This window comes from Ixodes scapularis, unplaced genomic scaffold (genome assembly GCF_016920785.2).
Source record: "Ixodes scapularis isolate PalLabHiFi unplaced genomic scaffold, ASM1692078v2 ptg001158l_1___fragment_1__unscaffolded, whole genome shotgun sequence".
In the NCBI taxonomy this organism is placed as follows: domain Eukaryota; kingdom Metazoa; phylum Arthropoda; class Arachnida; order Ixodida; family Ixodidae; genus Ixodes; species Ixodes scapularis.
Window position 1 is genome coordinate 431,500 of NW_024610106.1, and position 17,597 is coordinate 449,096.

A 17,597-nucleotide genomic window follows, 5' to 3' on the forward strand; every position below is an offset into this window, starting at 1 on the left:
GGGTACTGCGATATGTCGTACTGACGCTGCTTACAGTATTGTACGATCGCCTTTCTCAGAAGAAGGTTATTTAGCTGAGTCTTCAATTTCGGATTAGGAGTAAAGGACTTTTCAATTTCCAATCGCATGTCTGTCGGTAGACTACTAATGTCCGGGACTTTTGTCAGAGAATAAAATCCCTCACCCGTCTTCTTTGTCCGGCGGGCGCCGGTCCGTCGACGCTTATTCTTCATTCTCTCGAAACGAACGAACGTGGATATGTTTTCAAACAGAGCGTCTCATAGGGCTCTCGTAGGTTTTTTTTGCTCGTCGTCCATGATCATTCGGATGGCCGTTTGAATCCGCAAGTATCGCAACACGTCGCCCGTGTACAGGTGTTGATATGGTTTATAAACGACGGCAGTGTGTTCCCAAATGTCTTCACCAATCACAAAGTCCTCGATGAATTTCCTCAATATGTTTTTCTGCGAGTCCGATTCCATCATTTTTATAATTGTAGTATCGAGGGCCCTCCCTCGTAATCCATCACCGCATCACACAACGCTCGAGCGTTCAAGTCGCGATCTCTGGACAGTTCCTCGGCCAGGCTCGGTTCTCGTCCATACTTTTCTTTAAATTCGACTCGCCACTGCCGCTTGCAGATTTGCTTCTCCACGATGTCGACCCGTTCGTAGCACTCGACGTCGATTTTGTTGTCTTTCAACACGACGTTCATGACCCTGTAGTCGTCTCGGCGCAGCACAAAATTTATAAACTCGATCACGTTGCGAAAGGCAACGTCCACCCTGGTCATGCGCTTAACTGCCACGAGCGCCTTGTAGAGGAATTCGCGTTGGCGCAACGCGCCGAGTTCCTCAAAGGCGCGTTCGAGTTTGTAGGCAAAACCCTGATCTACCGTGTAATGGTTTAAGGTCTCGATCGTCATAGGGCCCAAGATTTCTCTAAACTGTCGCCTGATGGCTTCCACCTTGTCCGCGTTACTTTCGGCCAGTTCAAAATTGTATTGCGGAACGTGAAACGGCGTCACGCCGGAATACCTGGGGGTTTCTATAGCGCTCGATGCCGGTGACTCCATCATTCCGTATTCTTCGTTTGTAAACAACATTGCGCGATCAGAGGCGTCGTCCAATTCCGAGTCCCTTTTCTTTCTAGCTGCGGGATGGGTAGGCGACGAAACGGGTGGTGGAGACGCAGACGACGACGAGGCGCTATAACTATCGAGTACCAGATACTCCGCGTCTTCGTCATCAGAGAATATGGGTGGTGGTGGTGGTGTTTGAGCTGCCCTCGCGGGTGGCGCTTGGGGTGGTGGTGGTGGTTTTTGAGCTGCCCTCGCGGGTGGCGCTTTTGCCGGTGGTGGCGGTGGCGGTGGCGGTGGCGGTGGTGGTGGTGTTTGAGCTGCCCTCACGGGTGGTGCTCGGTGGGGTGGCGGTGGTGTTTAAAAATAATTTGACATAAATAAGTGCTTTTTAGAGGCCTAGAGCTCTCTAAGAAGCCTCTATGAGGCCTAGAGGCCTTCTCTGCAAACCACTTCTCAAATCGCTCTAATGACACACCAAAGATGACAATGTCGCACTTAAAGTGTACCTTGTAAACGGAACCTTTTCGCCCAACTGGGAGTCCATGGCATTCATTTCGTCCTTCTATGGCATTGAACATGTGACATGACACCTGCGATTCTCAGTATTCTGATAGGAAGTGTATAGCGCAAAATTAGCAGATATGTATTTGATTGTGCATACTTGTTTGCAGGTGGTGGGAGCGATCAACATGTTCAGCTGCCTCAACTGCAGGATCTTCAGGATTACCATCTACAGGTGGAACCAGCCCAGTGTTTTCTAAGCATGATTCAGATTGCAGTGGAAGCCCACAACGGGAATTGGAGCTGCTGCGTAAAGCTGTAGAACTTCAGAAGAAGTGTTCAGTGGTGAGTTGGTTGTTATTTTGACTTGTTCCCAGCCATCTTTTGATTGCAGCAAAATGCAACAGAAGCTGAAAAGTAGGAACTCAAACCGAAAAACTGGCAGCTTTGTTACGGTTACAGCCGTACTATGAAATCGATTTTGTTTCGGTACGCTATTTACTTGAGTCTGAGCCGGCATTGATTTTATGCAGACCCCGAAAGGTAGAAAAATAATAAAAAATATACTCGAGTATGAGCCAATCGGAAGGTAAAGAACACCGTGCATTTAAAAAAAAAAAACCTGGCTCGTGCTTTCGACACTTCTTTCGCTTTTGCTTTAATGATTTTTATGATCATGGGAAGTGCTACTGCACTCTCCGTCGAATGGATCACTCGAAGTGAGATTCGCCAATAATAACAAAGTAAGTGAGTTTATTGCGGTTCAAGTAAGGTATCTGACACAAACCAGAATACATCGAAGTCAGGACAATGCTAAACTGGAGACGCGAGCTAAGATAACCAGCTCTTCAAAAAGTCGTAGAGGAATCAATCTCTTAGTTTTGCATAACCAGACCAAAAATCGAACCCAATTTTTCTTTTTAATTTTTGTTGGGAGGTGGTATTTTGAAACAGAAACTCGGGAAAGCATCAGAAAACCAGGTGATATGTCATTCACTAAATCTGCATATCAAAAGCCGAGCTAGTCGGATAATAAAAAAATATGTGCCGACTGACCTGCGCCGTCGCAGTTGGGGTCAGGGAATCCGGGATGCTAGTTACAGCCACTCACTGCCAATAGCGGAAAGACTAATTCTGTGGCAGATCAAAATTAGTACGGTGATTGTAACACACGCCGCAGTGCACACATAGAGCCTTAGCTCCCTTAGAGCACCTGTCTTTCAGCACCAAAACAATGCACGTTTCATGGCTGGCCTCTCTAAATTCGCAAAATAGGAAATGCTCTTTAAGGACATCCAGACCGATGATCTCGGTACTTACAGTCGAGGCTTTGCAGCCTACACGTGCTTCCTCGAAGGTGGAGATGGTTGCACACAAATCACACATCGCGAAGTTTGCGACTTTAGGACACAGCACCGGCCATGGGTATCTTCAAATATTCAGGTCCAGCTGAGAGGACAAGTTTCTTCGGAGGTCATGAAGGCATCCAACATACAGAGTATTCGTTACAAGGCATTTGAAATTTAAGCATGAGTGCATTTGCTTTGTTTTTGAGCATGCTGCCCCTTGTCCCCGAGCGGAGCTGTGTTTGACGCTGGGGAACCGGCTGCTCTTCTTTCTAATGAAGCTGAAACTCGGGTTGAGCTACACTGCACTTGGTGTACTTTTAGTGTTGACAGAACAACGGCATCACGCCACTTTCGAGCTGTGCTAACAACGCTGACTGCTGCGACAGCGAGGTGGAGTTTTCGGCCTCCATTTAGCATTATGCGGGCTATGTTGCCAGAGTGTATTGAAGCCCACTCAGACTTGTACCGTACGCATTACAAGTAATCAAATTACTTGTAATCGATTACTTTTTGAAGTAATTTTGTAATCAGTTGATTACTTTTACTAGGCAGTAATCACAAGAGTAATCTGATTACTTTTTGAAGTAATAAAATTACTTGTAACCGTTACAATTTGTCCACGACACCCCCCCCCCCCCTCCCCCCCTTTCCCGGGCACACGCCCTTTTTTTTTTATGAAATGACAAAAATGAAATTTGCTTTTTTTGTTTTTTTCGAACGGAGAAAAAGATTTTTGCGGAGCTGTAGGAAACGAGGTCAATCTCTTTCTATGCACAGTTTCTGTAAAATGTCCGTTTTTTTTTGTTTTTTTTTCGAGCTGGGATTGGGAGTGGGACCCCAGGCAAGCCACAGTGCGTAACAAAGGCCCTTCAGGGCGCAGTTTGAGGGAGCAGAATGTAGCTTTGTGAGTTCTTCGTTCAAACTAGCCCCCTCACGCACACACACACAGAAATAAAAAAATAAAAAAAATCCTGCTTAGGGTACCTACTCGCAGCCCGTAGGAGAACAAGAACCGAAGAATGCCTAAAGCGGATGCAAAATATAACAAAGGCAGTTGAAATATTTCCCCATTTCCCCTACGTGGTCTTCATGACAAGCAATGTTTCGAGTTGAGAAGTGGTCGGGGCGATCTCTTCAGCTATTGGATACTACACATGATCCGTTTGAAATCCTGGAGCTGCTGCTCTTTTGTGTAACAAGCGAGCTTATCTACATGTGAATAATAAAATGAGCGACGCAAACTTTGAGCGACAACCCTTGCTCAAGCTTAACAAGATCAAGACCCCCTCCGCCCCCCCCCCCCCCCCCCACACACACACACACTGGCGAACGCCCAAATCATTAAACGTCTTCAAGCGAATTCTATGCTTGTGTCCGCATTGTGAAGGTGCAACGACCACGAAGAGGGAGCCAGTTTTTCTTCTTCAATACTTGTGCAAATGTGAAATATAGGTTGGAAGTAGTTCATTGTTATGAGCGCTGAAGATGTGTCTTCACACACTAAAGTAATCGGAAAAGTAACGATTACTTCTTTAAGTAATGTCTAATTACTTTTGCCGTCGAGTAATCAAGTAATCTAATCGAATACTTTTTAGCCAAGAGTAATAGTAATTGTAATCGATTACTTTTTTTTAGTAACGTGTACAAGACTGAGCCCACTACCTTAAATTCAAAATGAATATTGATTCCAACGAAGTGAGAACAGAGACGCCGAATAGTGTAGGCCAGCAGCGCGTGCTGTACTCGAGCTACGCGAGTGGCTACACTCTTAAGTTTCTGGTTGCTATACCCCTAATGGGGTATTTGTTTCCGTTCAATGGCGTACGGAGGCCGATGCTCCGACATCCATTTTACGGTGGACTCTAGGTTCCGAAACATTGTGCAGCCCGGGGACGTAATACTGGCTGACAAATGTTTTCCGGGTATCAGGGAAAGTCTGGCAGACACTGATGCGGTGCTCGTGATGCCGCCTTTTTTATCGGTGCATGGGCAGTTCAGTGAGCCAGAAGTGTGCGACACACTACTTTGCCCAGGTCCGAATTCACGTTGAGCGAATGATACAGCGAAATAATATACTCGGGACAACGGTGCCCATTACTCTGATCCCCCCGATGGATGACGCTTCAACATGTGCTGTACGCTGGCAAATTTGCAACCTGCCATTATCAAGCCAAAGGAATAAATGGCAGCAAATGTAGGTACATTCAGACGCATGGCGAGTCTAGGTACAGAGCTCCAATTTCTCTCGTGGGGTTGGCTCTTCCTGGGTACCAGCGTAGGCTTCTTATCCGCAACCGAATTCTGCGCCAGAGATTGATTTAAGTGTTTCTGTATGATATGTGATGTCCTGCCGTAAAAGATGGCTAACACCTTTTTTACGAGATGCAAAGATGATTGATAGCAACGAGTGTATTTTCCATGCCCTTGTGGTTCTATTCTATAATGAAAGTGTCAAATCGGAGCACGTTTTATAAGTAGCATTGTTTATGCCAATGAGAATAAAACAACAGCAAATAAAAATAACACACTTTAGCAGAAAACTAAACATTCTGATTGCAAGATTATATTTTGTGTACTGGACTTTACATTTCAGCGTAGTTCTAAACCACCACTTCCTAAAAAGACCGGCAAGTATGCAAAAAAACACATGGAACGTTGTCGCGAGTCATATTGTCTGCAGTGAATTGAATGCAGTACTTTATTGTTCTGTCTTTTACATCACTTGTACTCACATGCTTAGAGCTGGTACTTTTGTGCAAGGACTAGCAGTACCAGCTGAAATAAAACCGTTCTAGAGAGGGAATCGCATTGCTCAAAAACTTGTCGTTCCTGGGAACGAACACAGTGGAATCGTGCTCACCGCATGTGTAGACATAAAAATAACATGATTGCAAGTCCAGCACAAACATCAACACATGCACTTGTGCATAGTACTTGTGCGGTGGCTTCAGGCACAACTCGTCATTAACGTAACTCCGGAGAGTTGTCCCAGGGCGCTAGCGCCACCCGCGGTGCGCAGGTGCGTCACGGCTGGATGTGTGCTTTATTGCCAAAAGCGTTGTAGGCGTTGGAACATATTTCATGTTTATTTATCAGTTCAAATATATCAGAATAAAAAATTATACCTGAAATACATATTTATGTTTACTGTAGTAACCAGGAAGGGCGAGTTACCGAGTTACTCCACTACTAGATTATAATGCGCGCCTCTTTCCCGAGATCCGAGTCACCCGGATTCCTATTTCCTCACTTTGTGTACATTCATGATTTTGTTTGTCATATTCGCTGTCCTGTTTCTATTGCCGCACCCGAGCTGATCATGTATATCGTCTGAGTCAAGTATGTCCTGGATGGCTTTAAGAAAACTGCTGAATTCTTCCATAAAGGACTTCCAACCCGAAAGTGTAAACGATTTCGATGCCGACCGAACTTACTACTGTTGGTGGCGTGGAGACGGCCGAACTCGTGCAGAATTTTACGACGAGAAAATTATCACCACGACCGGTACTTTCAACTTCACTAATAAGCTATTTCACGAATGTATGGACTCTTGCAGTTTGCTTAAAATTTTTGTTCATTTCTCTGCCTCGGTCCACAAATACAAGCGAGCGATGTGGTACAGAAACGACCAAGCGTGAAGAGAAGCATCGCGCGGCCTTAGTATCCACACACACAAATCAATTTCTTTCTGGTGGGTAACACGCATAAAGCTGTTACTGCAACACTGCTGGCCACAATCAACAAAAACTATGAATTCCAACCACACAAGTTTGCCCGGCACTTGGTGCGCATTGTTTTCACCGTGGAGGAGAGGCGAACAAAGTCTCTACATGAAAAGGCTTGCACACTGCTCGAAAAGACATCCCCGCGAAGCAATGCATCGACAAGGAAAAGAATGCCATCATAAGTAAGTCCAGAAACTTGTGTAGTTTATTTTGTTTCGTTCTTATACTTTGCTGATACCTAAAGCTCTTATACTTACGCTTTGAGTGACCCACTCTTTGTTGGCCGGTCAAAATAAATAAATAAATACTGTTAACTTTTTCTGCCCCAAATGGTCTAAAATTTGTCATTTATTTCTAAAAACAGTTATCTCCTTACTATTTTCCTAGTTCTCTAATTATATATTTTTTAGTATAATCTAATCAATCATTTATTGATAATACCAGCTTTGCTGCATAAATATATTTTTAGTTACTTAGCCGCTGCTTTAATAAGTGTAATATATAGGTGTCATGTCACACTTAGAAAAAAGTTGTTGCAACCGGGCGATGAGGAAGAAGAGAAGCGGCGGGAGCTCATGCATTTTGTAATTTTTATCAGTCTGAAAAACGAACAGTAAAGGAAAAGGTCGCACCGACCTATTTGTCTAGCGTAATTGCCTTCGTATTCCTTGGTTCCTCAACATATGGTGCCGAAACCCGGGAGTGTCCCGCTTCACAAGGGCCCAAGCTACACGCCGCATGGAAATTTCAATCCTGCAGCTGCAACGGAATTCAGCAGTTCCTTGGCGGGAGCAGACCACTGGGAAAAGAACAGCGACGGAACCTTGGCAGGCGACCGTACGGCCTCGTAAATACGAATAGTCAATGGAGAGGCTGAAGGCTAGGCGGTCGGCTCGGCGGGCACAGAACACTAGGATAATGAACGACGCCAATCGGATTCTCCAGGATCCCAGCCCCGACCTAGCAAGAGTGCGTTCGATCAAGGACAGACTCACTACCAGCAATGCAGAGCTCCGACTACTTGACGGTGAGATAGAGCCGCTAATTCCAATCCAAGAGCTGGAAAGTGAGTGCACCGCCACTGCAGAATACCGAGACGAAGCCGTCATGGTGATCAGCGAGTTCGAGACCAAGATTGAGTCCCTACAATCGCAGAGAATAATAGCTTCGGCGGCGAGCACCGGAAACCAAACCGGCATTCAAGACAACGCAGCGAGACGTGGACCAATCTTCCGAAGCTGGAGCTATCTACCTTCGATGGAGAGCAAAGCAACTGGCTCACATTCTGGGAGCAGTTTGGTGGAGCCATCCATACCAATGCAACTTTAACAACCACAGATAAGTTCCACTACCTTCGTCGGTGTCTAACGGGAGATGCTGCTGCGGCGATTGCCGGGCTACCAACAACAGAAATATGCTATGCCGAAGCGATCACCATCTTGCAACAGAGGTTTGGAGAGAAGAGGAGAATAGAGCGGCAGCATCTGAATGCCCTCAGAAATCTACCGCACGATGCTTCAGCTAATGACGTGAGAGGGTTGAGAAACCTGTATGACACCACACAACTCAACGTTCGGTGTCTAAACTCTTTGATTGTTCCCACGTCAAGTTTTTCAGCCATGCTCTGTGACATTCTTGTCAGGGCGTTGCCTTACGAGGTTACAGTGGAGTATCACCGGCAAGTCAACAACACCGCTTTCACCAACGCAGCGGCTCAAGACCAAGGAGACGGATCGGCGGCTGGAACTTCAAGGTCAGCGGATACTACGTCGGAGTCAGTGACCGAATTGAATGGAATGCTTCGCTTCCTGCGTGTGGAAGTAGAAAGCCGAGAAAGAAGTAGCCTTGAGGATGCTCGAGGTAAACACGAGACAAAGGTAAAGTCGTTTGCATCAGCATCAGCTTTTCTTAACGCAACAAATGCTACACATTCTCAGTGTTTTTTCAGCCATTCAAAGAAGCACACCACGCCATCTTTTGATTGCAGCAAACAGAGAGAGGAAAAATTAAGTATGTTATCAAAAGACTGCAGATGTTTCCGATGCACATTGAAAGGTCACCGAGCACGAGATTGCAGAAAAAACCTCAGTTGCGCAGTTTGCAGAGCCAGACATGCAACCACAATGTGCGATCCTGAGTTTGTTAGGCGGATGAAGGAACGTTCGCCCCAAGGTAACGATACGATTTGCGTGTCTGCATCCAGCTCGGGCGCGCGCTCAGAAAAGAAGTTTAGTGACGGCATATATCTCCAGACGTTCAAGGCATTTTTAGTGACCAACGCTGGCAGCTGCTATGTCAAGGGAATAATCGACGGTGGCAGTCAGCGCACATTTATAAAAGAAGAGGTAGCGCAACGCCTAGGGCTGAAAGTCCTGCGGAGAACAAAGATAGCACTCAACACTTTCGCCAGTAATGCTTCGAAGGTTATAGAGCGCAGTCCCGTTGTGGAGGTAAAGCTCAAAAGTCAATTTGACAATACAGAAATAACCTTTGAAGCAATTTCCATCCCGGTCATTTGCCAGGACGTATCTACGCCAACAACGGACATCCCGTTTGTGCGATTTCTGCGGGAAAGCAGTAAGAATTTGGCAGACGACGTGATTTTCCCAGGTGTAAAAACAGTTCCTGAAAAAAGTCTGTTGATTGGATCCGACCAGTTGTGGAAGTTCTGCACAGGAGACGTGATCAGGTGCGCAGATGTGGACGGATTGGTAGCGATCAACACAAAGATGGGCTGGACGCTGCAAGGTCCTTCAAGACAGGTGGGAAGGCTCCAATGGGATTCAAGTCTGATGATATGTGTCCTACAAGCGAAGGCAAAGGAAACCCAAGTGGAAGAGGCGCTACAGCCCTTCTGGGAGTTAGACAGAATGGGAGTTGCCGACAGTGAGCTCGGAGACACTGATGCAGACACCATTACACACTTTGAGCAAAACATCATTAAGAAAAACGGACTATACGAAGTGGCTCTGCCGTGGAAAGAAGACACTTTTGATATGCTGGCAAACAACTGGGAAGTTGCCATTTTACGTCTAGGGAGCTTGTTGAGAAGAATCTCACGAAAGGAGGGATTACTCAAGCGGTATGATCATGCAATGAGACAGTATTTGCGTGATGGGCATGCAGAAGTGATAAAGAGCAGAAAGGAAAGCGACAGCGCGCAGGTCATGTATTACATGCCGCATAAAGAAGTAATACGTGAAGATGCAACAACAACAAAGTTAAGGATCGTCTTCGACGCATCTTCTCATGCCAAAGGGTGCAGGTCGTTGAATGAGTGCCTAGTAACAGGACCCAACTTGAACCCCGAGCTTCTGCAGGTCCTGCTTCGGTTTAGATGGTACTCAGTTGCAATGACCACCGACATTAAGAAAGCGTTTTTACAAATTGCCATCCGTGAAGATGATCGTGATGCTTGTAGATTTCTTTGGTTTGCTGAGGAGCCAAGTTTCCCTTTCAACAAGGAAGAAATTCAAGAGTGGAGGATGACTCGGGTTCCTTTCGGATTCACGTCTAGTCCATTCATGCTCACAGCTACAATACAACATCACTTGAAGTTGGTCTGCGAAGACCCACAATTAGCAGAGAAACTCAGGACATCTTTCTACGTTGATGATCTACTGCTCGGAGCCGACGATATTGAGGATGCCGTGAGGCTCTACCACACTTCCAGGAACGTCATGAGACAGGCAGGAATGACACTCCGGAAATGGACTGCGAACAATGAGCAACTGCAGGAGCAGTTCAACAAGGAGGAGCCAACATTTATGACCGAAGAAAAAAGCCTCTCACCTTCACCAACCTCCAAGGTACTTGGAATGATGTGGGATCACGAAGGGGACTGCTTTATTTACGAAGTTGAAGCTTTGCTTGAATTCCTCTCAGCAAATGTGGACACTAAACGGTTCATCCTCAAGGCAGCCTCAAGAGTATTCGATCCTCTTGGATTGATCGCGCCCTTCGTCCTAACAGCTAAGCTGCTATTTCAGAAGCTGTGGACATTGGGAATCAGCTGGGATGAAGAACTCCCCGCTGATTTGATCACTGAATGGCACGCTCGGACGGCGGACCTTGTTCAACTGCACTCGTTAAGTATACCAAGACATATCAAGCGAGGCATCCAGGCAGGAGCCAACAAAGTACAGCTACACGTCTTTGTAGATGCAAGCACGAAAGCCTACGGATCTTGTGCGTACTTTAGAACAGCCGATGACCAAGGAGAAACAGCTACCATGTTAGTTGTTGCGAAGACAAGAGTGGCACCGATAAAACCTTTATCACTGCCTAGGTTGAAGCTGATGGGGCCGAATATTGGAGCCAGACTCCTACGATACATAAAACAGTCATATTATGACGTGGAACTTGATTACATTATGTGGACTGACTCAACGGTTGCCCTCAGTTGGGTGAGAGGAGTCCCTGAAAAATGGAAGCCATTTGTAAAAAACAGGGTGGCAGAGATACGCGTCATGACATCCCCGGACCACTGGAGGCACTGCCCCGGTAAAGAGAATCCGGCGGATCTCTTGACCAGAGGACTAGGCGTTCAGGAGCTTCGTGCTAACTCTCTTTGGTGGAAAGGGCCGAGTTGGCTGAGTCAAGAACCTTCAGAATGTCCTGAATCTTCAGTGTTCTTGGAAGACACGCCTCAACTCGAAGTAAAAGAAGAGACACATGTGCTGTTGGAGAAAGGCCAAGAAGTTCCATCATTGTTCGACACCGGAAGTTACGAGAATTACCAGAAGGTTCTGAGGATCACTGCCTGGGTCATCAGGTTCGCTAACAACGCACAGAAGAGAAATGACAAAATACGAGGTGGATTAATTGCGGCAGAGTTGGACAAAGCAGAGCAGTATTGGATCAGGCAGATACAAAACGAAAGGTTTCAGACGGATATTATGCTCCGCGAGAAAAATACGACAGAGGTTAATGTAAGACTCGCAGAGTATCGTCCTCTCTTTGGCGAAAACAAAATCCTGCGGGTCGGAGGACGACTGCAGAGGTTGACGGAAAGTCTCGATGTGAAACATCCAGTCCTGTTACCGAACGACCATGACTTTGTCAAGCTAATTGTGATGCACGCTCATTGTAAGGTTATGCACGGGGAAGTAACAAGCACAATGTGTTACCTACGAGAGAGGTACTGGATAATACGTGCTAGGCAGCTGACCAAGAAGGTAATAAAAAGTTGCCTCGTATGTTCACGGTTGAATGCGAGGCCAACTGCTGTTGAGCAAGCTCCGCTACCGACAGATCGAATCAAGAAGGCAAAGCCGTTCGAGGTAACCGGAGTCGACTTCGCAGGGCCGCTGTACGCAAAAAGAAACGACGGTAGCTGCAGCAAAGCGTACATCGTACTTTTCACATGCGCCTCCACGCGAGCAGTTCACCTCGAGCTCTCAACGGGCCTCACTGCTGAAGCTTTCTTGCTTGCATTCCGGCGTTTTATAGCAAGAAGAGGCATACCACTGGACATATATTCTGATAATGCACTAGCCTTCAAGAAAGCATCAAAAGACATCCAGAAGGCATTGGGTGCACTGGAGCAAGAAGTTTTCAAATCATACATTGCAGAACACAGAATCAACTGGAAGTTCATTGTGGAGGCCGCTCCATGGTGGGGCGGGTGGTGGGAGAGGCTCGTTCGATCTGTCAAGGCAGCACTTAAGAAAGTGTTGGGCAGAAGCAGCCTATGCTTCGAAGCACTGACGACTGTCCTTGCTGAGGTGGAAGCAATGGTAAACTTAAGACCACTGACATATCTCTACTCGGGAGTAGGAGACCCCTCAGTCATCACGCCAGCACATTTCTTAATAGGGCAAAGTTTGACAGTTCTACCAGAAACAAGCTTGTCTAACGACCGCCCAGGATGCGTGACACAGAAGGAAACAGCTCGCCAGTTCCAGTATCGAAAAATAATCATGGAACATTTTTGGAAACGCTGGCGGTCTGAGTACCTGTTGGAGTTGCGGTCAGCTCATCAATATCTCGTCACCAATACTTGCTCCCTGAAAGTGGACGACGTAGTCATAGTGGAAAATAACCGAGCATCCAAGCTGTTCTGGGAACTGGGGAGAATCGTAGAGACGTACCCCGGAACTGACGGAATTGTTCGTGCCTGTCTCGTGAAACAGCAAAACGGTACGCTCATAAAGAGACCCGCGCAGAAACTTTATTTGCTGGAAATTCGTCCAAGTCAACTTCAGGCTCGGGGAGGATGTTGCAACCGGGCGATGAGGAAGAAGAGAAGCGGCGGGAGCTCATGCATTTTGTAATTTTTATCAGTCTGAAAAACGAACAGTAAAGGAAAAGGTCGCACCGACCGATTTGTCTAGCGTAATTGCCTTCGTATTCCTTGGTTCCTCAACAAAAGTATTGATTCTGGCTGATTGTAGCAAAAACGTTTTCCTTCCCCAGCCTACGTCTGCAGCCATTGCAAGGTGGATGACGCGAAGTAAAAAAAAAAACAACAACATGCTGTCAAAGGACTCGAAAAAATAGACTTGTAGTATTGGAACTAATAAACTTGAGTGAAATCCAATGGCACGATTTCAATCATCAGGAATAGTTATAAGTACACAAATGACGTATCACAACCATCTCAAATTTTTTTTTAATTATACAATGTGATCAAAAGTGCCTGGTAGTCAGTTTTTTGTAGGGACTACAAATGCAATGGAAAGGCAGCAGAAGAGGGTTAATGAATGGCATAATGTCAAAGGCAAACGTGCAATATGAATAGCCTCGAGTAACCAAGAAACGTGGTACAATATTCACTAAAGTAAATTGAAAAGCTAATGAAAAATAGTTGCCATCTAATATCTTCCGTGTCACTTTTCCATTGAGCCAAGAAAACATCTGATGGTACAGTGCTCAACGAAACGAAATGGGCCAGCGGAACGCGTGGCCTCCAGAACTTGCTGCGCCATCTACCGATAAAAGACGGGCTGCCTGGTGACGCGAGTCGGAGGTGTGCAAAGCTGATACGAGCGCTCATCGGCTGTTCCCACGCTGTGCACAACTCCCGATGGGTAATCTCTGCAGAGTGATAGCCTTTTTTTATTATTTAATCGCCGCGTGGTTTTATCGCGATCTGTTTGACGCCCTGTGCATACTTTTATCTTGTCTCAAATATGAAAGAAAAGGAACAAAAGGGCAATATTTTTTTCTTTTAATAAAAAGCACAGTGCCATTTCACTTCACATTTATTTTTCTATAAATTGTCGGTTCACTGCCATCAGTATCCATTCGTGAAGATGCCGTCGCGAGTGCCAATTCACGAACGCTGGCGAATTATGGCCCTATGCCGCGCGGGAATGCCCCAACGAGAAGTCGCCCGGATGACAGGAAGGACCCGAACCGCAGTGGCCCGAATTTTCACGGCGTTTCGAGACGACAACGGCCGCATCCATGACGCTCCTCACGACGTCCGCCCAAGGTCCACTACCGATGAGGAAGATCGATGGATCGTCGCGGCTGCAGTCGACCAGCCTTTTATTACGGCCCGTGACATTCGAGGCGAACTTGGTCTGAATGTCAGTGACCAACTTGTGCGACGCCGTCTTGCAGAAGCGGGTATTAGGAGCTATGCTGCGTGCAAGAAGCCAATTTTAACTCCTCGACAAAAAGATATCCGCCTGCGGTTTGCCATGGAAAAGACATCATGGACGATTCAAGACTGGAAAACCGTTGTTTTCAGCGACGAGTCCTCTTTCTCAACTGACTGGCACCAAGGAAAACAAGTTTGGAGACCGCGAGGTGCACGGTATGTTACTTTTGAGCAACACGACAATTTTTAACAAGCCGGATCTTATAATTTGTGATTTTGATGTTTCAGGTATGATGCCCCTTACTTGCAGCGTGTGGGCAGGAGTGGCCGACAAACCGTTAACGTCTGGGGGGCATTGTCAGCGGAAGGACTTGGTCCACTTGTAAGAATCCAGAGGCTTAACCGAAACGTATTGCGACGTCATTGAGCACGAGCTCATTCCTTACGTTCTTGAGGGACCTTTCCCTGACGGATGCTTTTTTTTTCAACATGACCTTTGTCCTGTTCATCAGTCAAATCGTGTGCGTGACCTTCTAGAGGAACGCGGAGTGGCGGTTATGCCATGGCCCCCAAAAGGGGCTGACATGAACCCCATCGAGAACATCTGGGGAAACATGAAGATCCAGCTATCGCGGCGAGGACTTCACTCCGTCACGACTGACCAGCTATGGGATGCTGTGAAGGAAGAATGGGACAGGCTGCGGCAATGTCCAGAGTTGGTGGTGAATCTTTATGAATCCCTTCCGCGTCGCATGAATGCTATTTGTGAAGCCAATGGAGAGTTCTGCAAATATTAGAGTAAGGTGCTGATAATAAAACAAGCACGTTACTTATATTATTTTTTTTCTGGTAGGCGCAGCATTGTGTAACATGTCAAATAAACTATGTTGACACAGCACACGCTTTTTAATGACTGTCAGACGCTCGCTAAAATTGAATAAAACCACGAAAAAATAAAACTCTGCATTAATATATTATAGCTGCAAAAGGCCGGACGCGCTGGCTCATCAATCTTTTATGGAATAAAAAATGAAGCTTTATCTTTTCTTTTTTATATATTTGAAGCAAGATAAACTCATGCACATCATCACGACAGTGTCTCTGAGGAAAAATAAACGTGGTCACTCCGCAAAATCATGGCCTGCGCAGATTATCGGGGGTTGCGCGCCTGTGTGCGAACAGTCGCTGAGCGCTCGTATCAGTTTTGCGCATGCGCGACTCGCGTCACCAGGCAGCCCGTCTTTTATCGGTAGATGGCGCAGCAAGTTCTGGAGGCCACGCGTTCCGCTGGCCCATTTCGTTTCGTTGAGCACTGTACTTTTCTTTTGAAATGCTGTAAAAAAAGTCAACAGGGAATATTGAATGTCAACAGCTTTTCAACAAAAAGCATCACAGAATGTCTGTTGAGTTTCAATTAATAAGTGGGCCAATATTCAATAAAAAGCCAACCGACTTTTTACGCTTTTCTTTTGAAAAGCTGTTGACATTTAATATTCAACCGTGACTTTTCAAGAGATTTTCAATAGAAAAGCATCACAGAAAGTCTGCTGACTTTCAAAAAAAAAGTGGGTCAATTTTCAATAGGATGTCAACAGACTTTCTCTGATGCTTTTCTGTAGAGAAGCTGTTGACATTTAATAGCAAGAGACAAGCTGTTGACATTCTATATCCTCTATTGACTTTTTCGGAAACTTTTCTATAGAAAGGTATAACAATTTTTGTAAAGGGGAGAGAGTAAACATTGCGTGCCCAGTATGAGAGTCACGTCAACATAATTCTTGTTGACACCAGAGTTGTTTTTAGTGTTTCAGCTCTTCAAGGCTGAACTTCACAGCTCGAAGAAAGACATTGGAAGCCAAGCTGATACCCTACAGCTTGAGAAAGAACAAGTGCTCGGGATTGTACGGGTTAAAAACAAACCGGCCCTTGTATCACTAACCTGTGTGCCATTTTAAGTTATTCTACAACATTTGCGACCTGTATGTGGAGTCTCGCATGTCGAACAAGAGGAAGGACTTCAGCATCAGTAACGCGGACGCAGTATTGCTAACGATGATGAAGCTCTATCACAATCTGAAATTTTCCCTTTTTGGTGTACTGTCTGGTGTCCAGGATGACAGCTTTTAAGATATTCAGAGCGTCAGTACCAGTCCTGGTAGCAGTGCTCAGGCACGCCGTTTTCTTGCCCGAAAAATAGGCTTTGCTCCAGTCCCTGACCAACTACTTTAAAAGGGCAACTCCCCCAAAACATAGATTCTATAAAAGGGGCCGATATCGCTTTAGGAGATCAAAATAAGGTCATACCCAAAATATCACGTGGAACCAACGTCGCATTCCCGATTAAAACCAATATTAAAAATGTTGTACCAGCCGAGTTAGCAGCCCGACAGCGGGTGAGCAACGCTGGCAGCAGGTCAGCTAGTGAAGCATCGCAGGGCAATAATGTAGGTTTCGTCCTACGCTCTCGTACGAACGCCGCAGACGCTTAGTTTCCTGTGGCACTCTGCGGTTCTGCTTACGGCGAGAGGTGCTTACAGCGAGTCGAGAACTGAGCTAGTTGGTCGTTGTGAAAAAGAAAAAACACAGCGCCGGAGACACCTTGCCTCTCAACCAAAAATAGAAAAATGAAAGCATGGACTAAAACAGCCTGAACTTAAGAAAAAACATAGAAAGAAAACAGGAGATGAGATGAGACGGCTGACTATCAACGAGCTCTAGTGAAAACTTCTTCCTCAAGTTGTTTTTATCCAAGTATGTACCAACCGCGTGATGATGATTGGGGTTCAATGGCGCAAGAGCGACTGTGGCCATATTGCGCCAAGAAAGTTAACTTAAAAAGCCTAGCATGCAGTTACATCTAAACTTACTTGTCTACCTATATCAGGTGCAAAAAGCAAATTGCATGTAGGAAACTTAAAACGCGAGCAAATGGTACCAAAGGTCTATCACCAAGCAAAAAATAAGGATGAAATGGAAGGTGGTTTCTGAAAAGTTAAGGAAACTATCTTCGGCGTTGATGATCATGAAATCTACAATTCCAAAGGATGTGAAGGGCAGTCAACACTTTCTCACACTTTTCACAGAGCTTGACATCTTCACCGTAGAGCAAGTGCAGGTGTGTCAATCGAGAATGACCAATTCTCAAGCGGCACAAAAGGACTTCCGAACGGCGGTCCTTATGGGAGGAACTCTCCCTTACTTCTAAGTTGGGCTTAATAATGTGGAGTTAGTTATCGATCTGTGTGTCCCAATCCAGCTGCCATAACTTAATAATTGACTTGTTTAAAGGGTAACTCCGGTCCATACTTTCCATTTTGGGATTATGACTGTTTTTAGTCCAGTCAGCGTCCCTTAATTACAAGGTGTAATTTTTTTCATGTTACTGTGGGTCG

At 45.9% G+C, this 17,597-nt stretch overlaps 1 long non-coding RNA gene across 1 annotated transcript in view; it reads left to right on the forward strand.

Moving 5' to 3' along the window:
- Nucleotides 1-1,873: 1,873 nt before the first annotated feature.
- The window catches only part of LOC121834406, a 53,813-nt gene continuing 38,089 nt past the window's right edge, over nucleotides 1,874-17,597 (forward strand). Inside the window, exon 1 of the long non-coding RNA XR_006077192.1 lies at nucleotides 1,874-1,927. This is a non-coding gene — a long non-coding RNA (uncharacterized LOC121834406). The remainder of the gene's footprint in view (nucleotides 1,928-17,597) is intronic.